Source organism: Rutilus rutilus, assembly GCF_951802725.1.
Source record: "Rutilus rutilus genome assembly, chromosome: 23".
Classification (NCBI taxonomy): Eukaryota; Metazoa; Chordata; class Actinopteri; order Cypriniformes; family Leuciscidae; genus Rutilus; species Rutilus rutilus.
The window spans coordinates 5403222-5412563 of NC_140233.1; positions in this window are offsets into that span (position 1 = coordinate 5403222).

The following is a 9342-nucleotide window of genomic DNA, read 5'->3' on the forward strand; positions in this document are numbered from 1 at the left end:
CGCAAGAAGTGCTCAAAATACGAAGTTCAGGCATTGTTCAGAGTAGCATAAGGGAGGATTAAAGGAAAAGGAAAGAATTAAAAAAAAAAATTATATATGAGGTTAAGTGCTCACGGAAGAGATGGGTTTTCAGCTGTCTTTTGAATGTTGTCAGGGATCCTGCTTTCCGGATGAGGGTGGGGAGAGCATTCCACCAGCTTGGAATCGTGAATGAGAATGTTCTGGAAAGTGATTTTGTGGCCCTCTGTGATGGAACCACGAGACGTCATCAAAAAGTAATTTTGAGAATCGAGACGTTATTATGAACATCCATAATAGATAAAAAAAATCAGATTAATTAAACGTACATGATTTTACCCAACATATTTTTGTTTAATATAGTGCATTTTAGATGCTATTGTCATGTGCTTAATGCTAATGGGAAATTATTTAAAGGGATACTTAACTTTTTTTGGAAATAGGCTCATTTTACAACTCCCCCAGAGTTAAACAGTTGAGTTTTACAGTTTTCGAATCCATTCAGCCGATCTCTGGTTCTGGCGGTACCACTTTTAGCATAGCTTAGCATAGATCATTGAATCGGACAGGACCATTAGCATCTCTCTCAAAAAAATTATTTTTAGGATATTTTTCCTATTTAAAACTTGACTCTTCTATAGTTACATCGTGTACTAAGACCGACGGAAAATGAAAAGTTGCGATTTTCTAGGCTGATATGGCTAGGAACTATACTCTCATTCCTGCGTAATAAACAAGAAACTTTGCTGCCGTACCATGAGTCCAGCAGGCGTAATGATATGACGCAGCTCCTGAAAATAGTCCCCAGCTCGGTAGACTATAGGGTCGACTATTTTCAGCCTATTTCTGGCTTAAAATGACTAAATAGGCTTAAAATGAGCCTATTTCCAAAAAAAGTGGAGTATCCCTTTAAATCAAAGTCGAGTCTAACATGCATTTTACAAAGTTGAGCGCTATTTGTACGACGTAAGAATAGCTGCCTATATCGATAAAATTGTTCACTTACGAGATTCCAATTCAAACCAACTGTGTAGGCAGTAGGCAGCTCACTAGGATTTGAAACAGAGCATGTGTGTTATATTTAGATGATGGGAACACTTAACGTGTGTGTGTGTGATAAGTAAAGGAATTGTGATTGATAGTTTCAATTAAACCGGCCTGTCAGCTGGCAGGAGCAGTCTTTCTCTATTCATTTTGTTTGGCTCATTGGGCAGGTAAGGGGGGGCGTTGAAAGTGACAGTCGTATGTGTGTGTGTTCATATTTGAAGCACTTGTTGGCGTGCAGCTCTCCATTCTGAAACCCACGTTGTATTATTAAGTAGTAAACAGCCTTCTATAGACACGGCGGCAGCGCTGCTGAAAACTTTTTACTAAAACCAGGCTCAATATTTCAGCTGCCATTAATATTTCAGCATGCTTTCCCAGCAGCCTTCCAACACTGCAGACTAATATTCGGTTATTCCTAACCGTTTTTCTGTGTTGAGTGTTGGAGAAAAAAGACACTAGCAATAGCAGACAGCATTGTGTGTGCTGTGAATAAAAATGCACAATGATCATTCTAAATAACTATTTTAATTGACATCAATATTTTCTTAAATAATCCTCCCTCCGCAGTCATGTGTGTCCTTACATGTTTGTCCATATGCAAATCAGACAGATGAAGGCTGTGAGGAAAAAAGAAGATATAGTAAGTAAATTTGACAAATATGTTGGCATGCATTTAGAAGAAAGTACTGTGGTGGTAACAGATGCTAATACTATTACTTTTTGGTTCTGTTTTCGGTAACACTTCATTTTACAGTGTCATTATTACATGTAGTTACTATAGTAATAACTATAAATTATGCATAATTACATGCAACTAACCCTCAACCAAACCCTAATCCTAATACTAACCTTATAGTAAGTACATGTAGTTATTTAATATTACTCAGTACTTAAATGTCTAATTACACTGTAACAACGACACCTTAAAATAAAGTGTAACCCTGTTTTCTAGCTGATTCTTATGGCATATAGCATGGTGAAAGTTATTTACAAAAATAACATGGTTTTACCATGGTACATATCCAAAAAAGCCAGAGCAATGAGATTTACCATTGAAGTGCCTTGAAACGCGGTTTATCAATTATCAATCTTTCGGATTTGGGTCTGGATTTCCAGGCTACATAATCTCTAGTCTCGGCCTCAGATGTCACGCCCACGGACCGTTGGCTGAACGTCTGATGCATATGGCACACTTCTCTGGAAACACTTCAGGAGTTTCAAAGTCGCGATCTGATTGGTTGAATTCTACAGAATGTCCGGGAGACGCGTGTGTCGCGTTCTTTAACGGTCCGCCTGGAAACAAATGGCGTGACGCCAAAACCCCTTTGAGGAAGAAGAACGCCGTTGTGTTTACAACTTGACAATGAGCGCTTACCAGGATCAACTAAACGCTGGATTTTCTAAATTATGTGAAGTTCGCGGCTCCATTGTTGCAGTAAACTTGCACTTTCTTGAATGAATAATTTATTAGATGCACGCTGGTCTGTTATTGTAGAGACATCGACATTATATTCTCATGCCCCTAAATATGACGTGGAACAAAACGAACTGTGACTGGTTGCGTTACATATCAGTCAAACGTCCTCTTGGGCGGTCCTTGACCAAGAAAAGCTGCGATAGAGTCCAGAGCTTCTACCGTCAATCTGAAGGTCTGGCTACGCGAGACTACCTAATCTCTAACATATCTTCTCCTAATCTCCTTCATATCACTTCATAATACGGCATACTGTGCAGAATTCAAATGGGTCCAATATGTTTTTCGGTCTGCGCCGACTCTATCGTGCCAACGTGTCTCTGGACCGGAGCTGCGGCGGCTCGCGTGACACGTGAAACCAGACTTTATTCGCCTCAATGGAAAGCATTTCAAATCATCTCTATCGTTCCCTATTCCCTATATAGTGCACTATGTGCCATTCACCATGTAGAAAACAGTAAATGTGTGAACAAGTGACCAATTTCAGCTGCAGCTTCAGCGTTTATTTATAATGTAGGGGGCGGAGCTTCAGATTCTAGAGCGCATTTGATTGGACAGAAAATCCAAAAGTGCAGCGTGATATCATCAAAATCATTGATCCGTATTGGTGGAAGTGAGAGACTTCAAGTTTTGAATGCTTATAACTTCTAAATGTGAATTTTGTCATTGTTTTGGAGCACACTAACTTTTAAGTAACAGTAAGGCTTACATATTCATACTAAAAGCCCAAAACTTCCATTTAGATTTTCACTTTAAATCACTTTTCTGGAGAGGCAGACAGCGAGTCGACTGGGAATTCCAGCACTCAAGCGCCGTTTCGATCCGTCTGCCACCGCTATGTGAGCAGAACAGCAAAAGCCCTATTGGACTTCTGATTTTTCTAGGCCTGGCCGTGCGAGAGGGTCATTTCGCAGGGCTAGAAATCAGCTTGAGAAAGGCAGAGATCTCCGCAGCGGCTCTTTTATCTCTCTCCTGCAGTGCCACTCATGGTCTTTGTAGCCGGAGTGTGTGCGGCAGCGTCCCAGTAGATTAACACAACGCTAATAGAGCCGCCCGCCTTTGTGTTACTGAAGTGGCGGCAGTGTTTTAATCACTCTCCTCTTAATACAGTAAATCTGAACACTTTCTCGGCTGGAGCAGCGAAAACGAGAGCGAACAGGATGAAGAAAATATTTTACATTTTATGTGAAAGATATAAGCTTCCAACAGGAAAGAATTAAGCACACTTGTACACTCAAGTGTCCTGAGGGAATCATTTTAGCGACTTCAGATGGCCTACATGTAAATCAGCCAGTGCAGATTAACATATTCATTTGAGTTTATTGCTATGTCGTTTATTTTGATGCTGCTGTTCATCGACACTGTTGTATTTAGTCTGAATTTATCGGTTTAATTCAAAGCTGTCACCCTATTCAAAATTAGTTTTTGTTCGAGATAAAGTCATATCATCTTATAATTTCATATAAAATGATTCTGCTCCCTTCAATAGATTCAGTTTAATTTTTTAACAACTAAAAGTTAGCATATATAGCTCACTATATCTCAGAAAACAGTTAAAAATATTCCCCCCTTAGCTTCAGACACGTCTCTGTTTATTGGTGCGTTTTCTTATGGTCTTTCAACTTTTTAATAGCTTCTTTTAGCCAAAGTTTAGGCATTCATTCTGAAACATTACATTAATTGTACAAGAAACTTTGTTCAGTTTTTAAAACCCTTCAGCGCATGTTCTTTATGAATTTTTTTTGCAGGCCGGCTGATTGATTTGACAGTTCGATGTAGATTTGCATCCATTGTTTATACGTACATTATTCATTTACTGGTACACGCGTGTTGTTTTTCAGCCATAGCCTGTTTTCAATCCTCTTACTTTAGTGTTAAATGTTCATCTCTGTGCAATCAATAAATGATAATTGGTCGTGGGCCTCCGCTAATGTACTTATATTCAAGCCGACGACTGCATTTATAAGCCCTTTGATGTTTAAGCAAACAAATCACTCATCTTTGTTTGCGTTTATGACACTCTAAATCTGATTTGTGAGCGATACCCTGTAGCCTGAAGTGATTAATCTTTATTGTTGAAGCTTGTAAATTTGATAATGTGGCCAGTGAGGCAAGACTGTTTTGTCTGTGTAATTGTGGCCTCTCTCTATCTTTCCCCCCTGTTGTCTCATTGCATCATCTGTTATTAACATGTGCTCTGATTTGTTTTCTGCATGTGCTCTAACTGGTTACATGAATTAGAGCTGGTGAGGTCACATAATGAGTGACTCTGGCACACATGAATGCCATCGCTTGTCATAAAAAGCAGACTTTCCGAATTGGGGCGTCAATTAAAGAATTATAGTTGAATGTAATTGTTATTGGTTGTAAGTTGTAATTGTAAATGTAAATGTTAACCGAACATTTAATTTTGATTTCATGTATTGATGTCATTTAACCAATTTATAAGGTGATGGGTTCGTACGACAAAAGTTTCCTCCGATAGCTAACATCCACACCTAATATGCATCATTTCCTCTTCATTTTTTGGATCAGTGCTAAAAAAGCTCAATGCATTTGTAACAAATTTTGTCAGAAAGAAATATGAAATTGGCCAATCATTGCGACTTCCTTGTACGACAAAAATGTCCTTCACAGATTGCTAACATGCAGCTTCCACACCTATAATATGCATAATTTCCTCTTCAGTGCGGAAAAAGCTACTTTTGTCAGAAAGATAGAAAGAAATATGAAATTGGCCAATCATTGCAACTTCCGAATTCATAAATGTGAGGGCTTGAATGCAGCAATAATCTAGTAAAACTGGAGAACAAATCATACGGTTATTATGCTGCAAATGATTGCATTTTAAACAAATTGAGGTGGATGCAATTTCAGTTTATTGATGAAGTAAATCTGCTTCTTCTGAGCCCTTTTGTTGGTTTTAGCTGGTCTCACAGCCTGATCAAGCTGGTTTAACTGGATGACCAACTGGTATACCAGCCGGAACAACTGACAAATGTCCAAAACATCTTGAAATCCTTTTACATCCTTTACAATATATTTTCATTTTTTGTAAGGCCAGTTTCTACGCATAAATATCTGGTTTATTTCGTGCTTAAACTGTTCAGTGAAATAGCATTACTTGGATGCAAACATTCATTTGATTTATGCAATTCAACATATCCACTACGGTGCATCCCTGGAGAAATTTTGGAGCAATAAAAGCTGCTGATACTCTGGGTGCAAGGCCAGATTCAGCACGCTTTACATCAGTGCCAAACGTTGGATATAATAGCGGCGATGAAACACTTTCAACACTGAACATCAGTCCTCATTAGAAAAGGTAAGTTCTGGTCCAAGTGATTTGTTTTAGTATTTGTGAAAGAGTCAGTCTATCAATATTGACTAATTGTTTAATAGTAAAAAAATGCATTTTACCAGTTATGCTTAATTCAGATCTTGGCTGGAATTTTGGGAACAACAACATTTTTTTTATTTTTTCTATTGCAGAATAATGTTGCAATTTTGACCATTACATTGATATTTAAATGCATTTATAAAGTAGATGACAAGTCTATTATATTCCAGCATACAGTGTACACCAAAAGAGACAGAGAGTCACTGCAAACCCCTTGACTTCCTGTTTGAGTTGCATGTTTACATTAGCCTGTTAGCGTGAGAAAGGACAGGTCCGCTGTTTCAGAACGCAGCAGACATGCTCCAGAGGACACATTGTTCACCCCTCGGTCAGAGATTCACAAGAGAAACTGCTATGTCATGCATTAAAAAAAACCTGGGGTTCGCCACGCTCGGTTTAGTATTGCAAGGGCTCCGTTACGAAACCTAGTGAGCCGTGTTGCTGTCTACTACACCCTATACAGTGAGGCATAGCTTATGCTAACCCAAATACAACCTCTGATTTGGAAACACTACACTGAAAAAACAATTGAAAACACAGATTGTCCGATGAACTCAATTATTTGTGGTCTACAGTACAAAATTGAGTTTTTCTCCTAAACTTGATGTCTTTGCTTTCAATTAATGTATACTTCTCTAAAATGTGCAATATAGATTAAATTATGTTAACCAATCAAGTAGTCCAATGATTTTTTGATGTTGACTTAACTGAAACTCCAGTTCCCAGCATGCATTGCATGAGCAAGATGGGTATTTAAAAATTAAGTATTATTTTTTTGTGGTTTTGAACAAGATGAAAAAGAGGGAGACTTGATAGTGTTTAATGTTCGATTATGTTTTTGGATTTAGAAGCATTTAAATTACACTGGGTTATCATTGTGGTGAAGAGATTTTGCTTGGGTTGAGGATGTCCCTGCTGGAAAAAAACACACAGCTAAAACCAGCCTATGCCGGTTTGCTGGTTTTAGCTGGTTTAAGCTGGACTTACAGCCTGGTCAAGCTGGTGTTCAGCTGGTTTTAGATGGTCTTTCAGCATGACCAGCTAAGACCAGTCTGGCCAGCTAAAAAAGTGTCTAAAACCAGCCTGGGAGACCAGCTAAAACCAGCCAACCAGCTTAGGCTGATTTGTTTAGCTGGGGGTGTTTTCAGCAGGTCTGCATCTGAAATCACATTCTTCCTAATCCCTAGTAGGCTATATACAGTAGTAGTTGAAAAACAGTGTGTGAAAAAAGCAGTATGTCCAAATTCACAGTATTAATAAAACAGACGCATAATATAAAATTAAATGAATTAAAACCTATCAGGGATCCATATAAAACCACTTCAGAACGACTTAATTTGATGATGTTGAAGTTACTGAACAAATTATGCTTATGTTACTTAATTGATTCATGTTGAACCGATGTAAATGGATAAATCATGTAAATCCACACTTTATTCAGTGCGTTGCATGTCGTCATACAAATTGCACTCTTAGCGAGATGTGCACGGGAGACTAGAATTTAGCATAATGTAGTTGTGTGGTAGTCTAATAAGCATAAAATACACAAATATTGGGTCAAATACTTTATGCAAATTAATCAGTGAATTATTTGTATGTATTTTTCCCGCTTTCTCCAGCATCTTAAATATAAAAAAAATTCAGCTCTCAGCCATGCATTTTGGTATTGCCTTTTCCGCACAATCTACATAATTATAATATTTTTCGAATTGCATACATGGTTATAATGCCTTAAAGTAGGCAGCTCAGTAGGTTTCAAAATGGAGCCAAAAACTTGATGAACGCATGCAGAGATATTATAAAGTCAAGTTTTGCTAAATTTAACCACTTTGATTGACACCACCAAGGTTTCTTTTTTTGATGTAACAGACCCGTAAGCACATCACCAGGACATTGAACGCTGAGTAAATGTTTATACGTGAATCACAGTTGTTTGTCCTGGCCATATAAAATATGTCGCATATTTATTTTTTCTCCCAGGGACCCTAAACAACACACTGTGCGCTGCGGGAATCATCCGATCGTTATCACGTGACGGTCACTTGAACGTTTGGGACGTGGACTCATCAATCACGCGGGCCCACGTGCGGTTCGAAACCCGTAACCTCCCGCGGAGAGGTTCTGAAGATGCGACGTGCTGTTTGTTTTTCCACATCAAGAGAGCTCTTCTCTTGGAGAACCAGAGGAACTTCCGTGTAAACATTTGACGTGTGAACATCGAATGCAGAGAAGAAGGTCTCCCACTTTCTCACGCTGAACGCATCAGTAATTGTCAGGGCTTTCGAAATCGGGATGAGCGCCTCCATAATTCTCCTCTTGACTTGAAGTGGCATTAGCATTTAGTACTGACAGACTGACTGATCTCTTCCCCGTTCCGGTAGTGATGACCGATTTTAGCGATGCCGTTGCGGTCTCAGAATGAATGAGCTGATGTTGTTCTTGGCCCGCTCTAGTGTTTTGAATATGTGGTTTATTTTGGGGATTTATAATAATAATTGAAAGCCATTTTACTCTATTATTTGGTGCTCAAGACTTTAGTAATCTAGTCCAGTGTAGGCTACATACCAAAATGTTTGTTATCTGTGGCGAAAATCCAGCTTTTAATATTGTTTATATGTGTCTATGGGGTGTTTTTAATATGCTTTAAGACAAACCATGTGCAAATTCATAAGTCGACACTATTGCTGAGTATTTTCTCCTTAAAACTGCAGTGAACCAAAGACAGTCTCAAAAACACGGTTTGAAATCGCTGGTGTTTCTGACGTCACAAACTACCTTGCAACCAATCAGATCAACGTGTGCTCGTCAACGAGTGGATCTCTGAGCTGGTCTGAGTGAGTGGATTTGCATATTCATAAACCGCGTATACTAAATGAGGCAAGGGTGTCCAGTTGCATTCAAGCTATTTTAAGGCATGAAGACTATAAAACGTTTAAATATGTCATTTTGGTGATTAAAGATGAGTTTTAAGGAATACAATTATTGACTACAGGGGGGATTTTTTAAATCCATTGTTAGATGGAGTTCATGCAGGATGAGAACAAAACAGAATTCAATAGAACAGAAAGAAAGGGTTTTGAGGTTTGTAAAAATTAGATGCAGTGCAACAGACAAAAGCATTTATCTGACATGAGTTATAGTCATTGTTTGGCTAGAAATTTTGGCTATTCAAAAGTAGCTGTGTATTCTGGTGGGAATTTTTTTTTTTTTTTTTTTCAAGGAGCATATGAAGAGTTCAGATGCAAAAGCCTGCAAGTGCCATCTGAAACTTTCTCCTAGAATGATCATTTTTATAAAGCTTGTATATTTAAGTTAAGTAATTTCACTTAATTGACAAATAATAGGTAATTTTCATTGCCATTTAAGTGAAATTCTTGAACTTAAATATACGAGCTTGATAAAA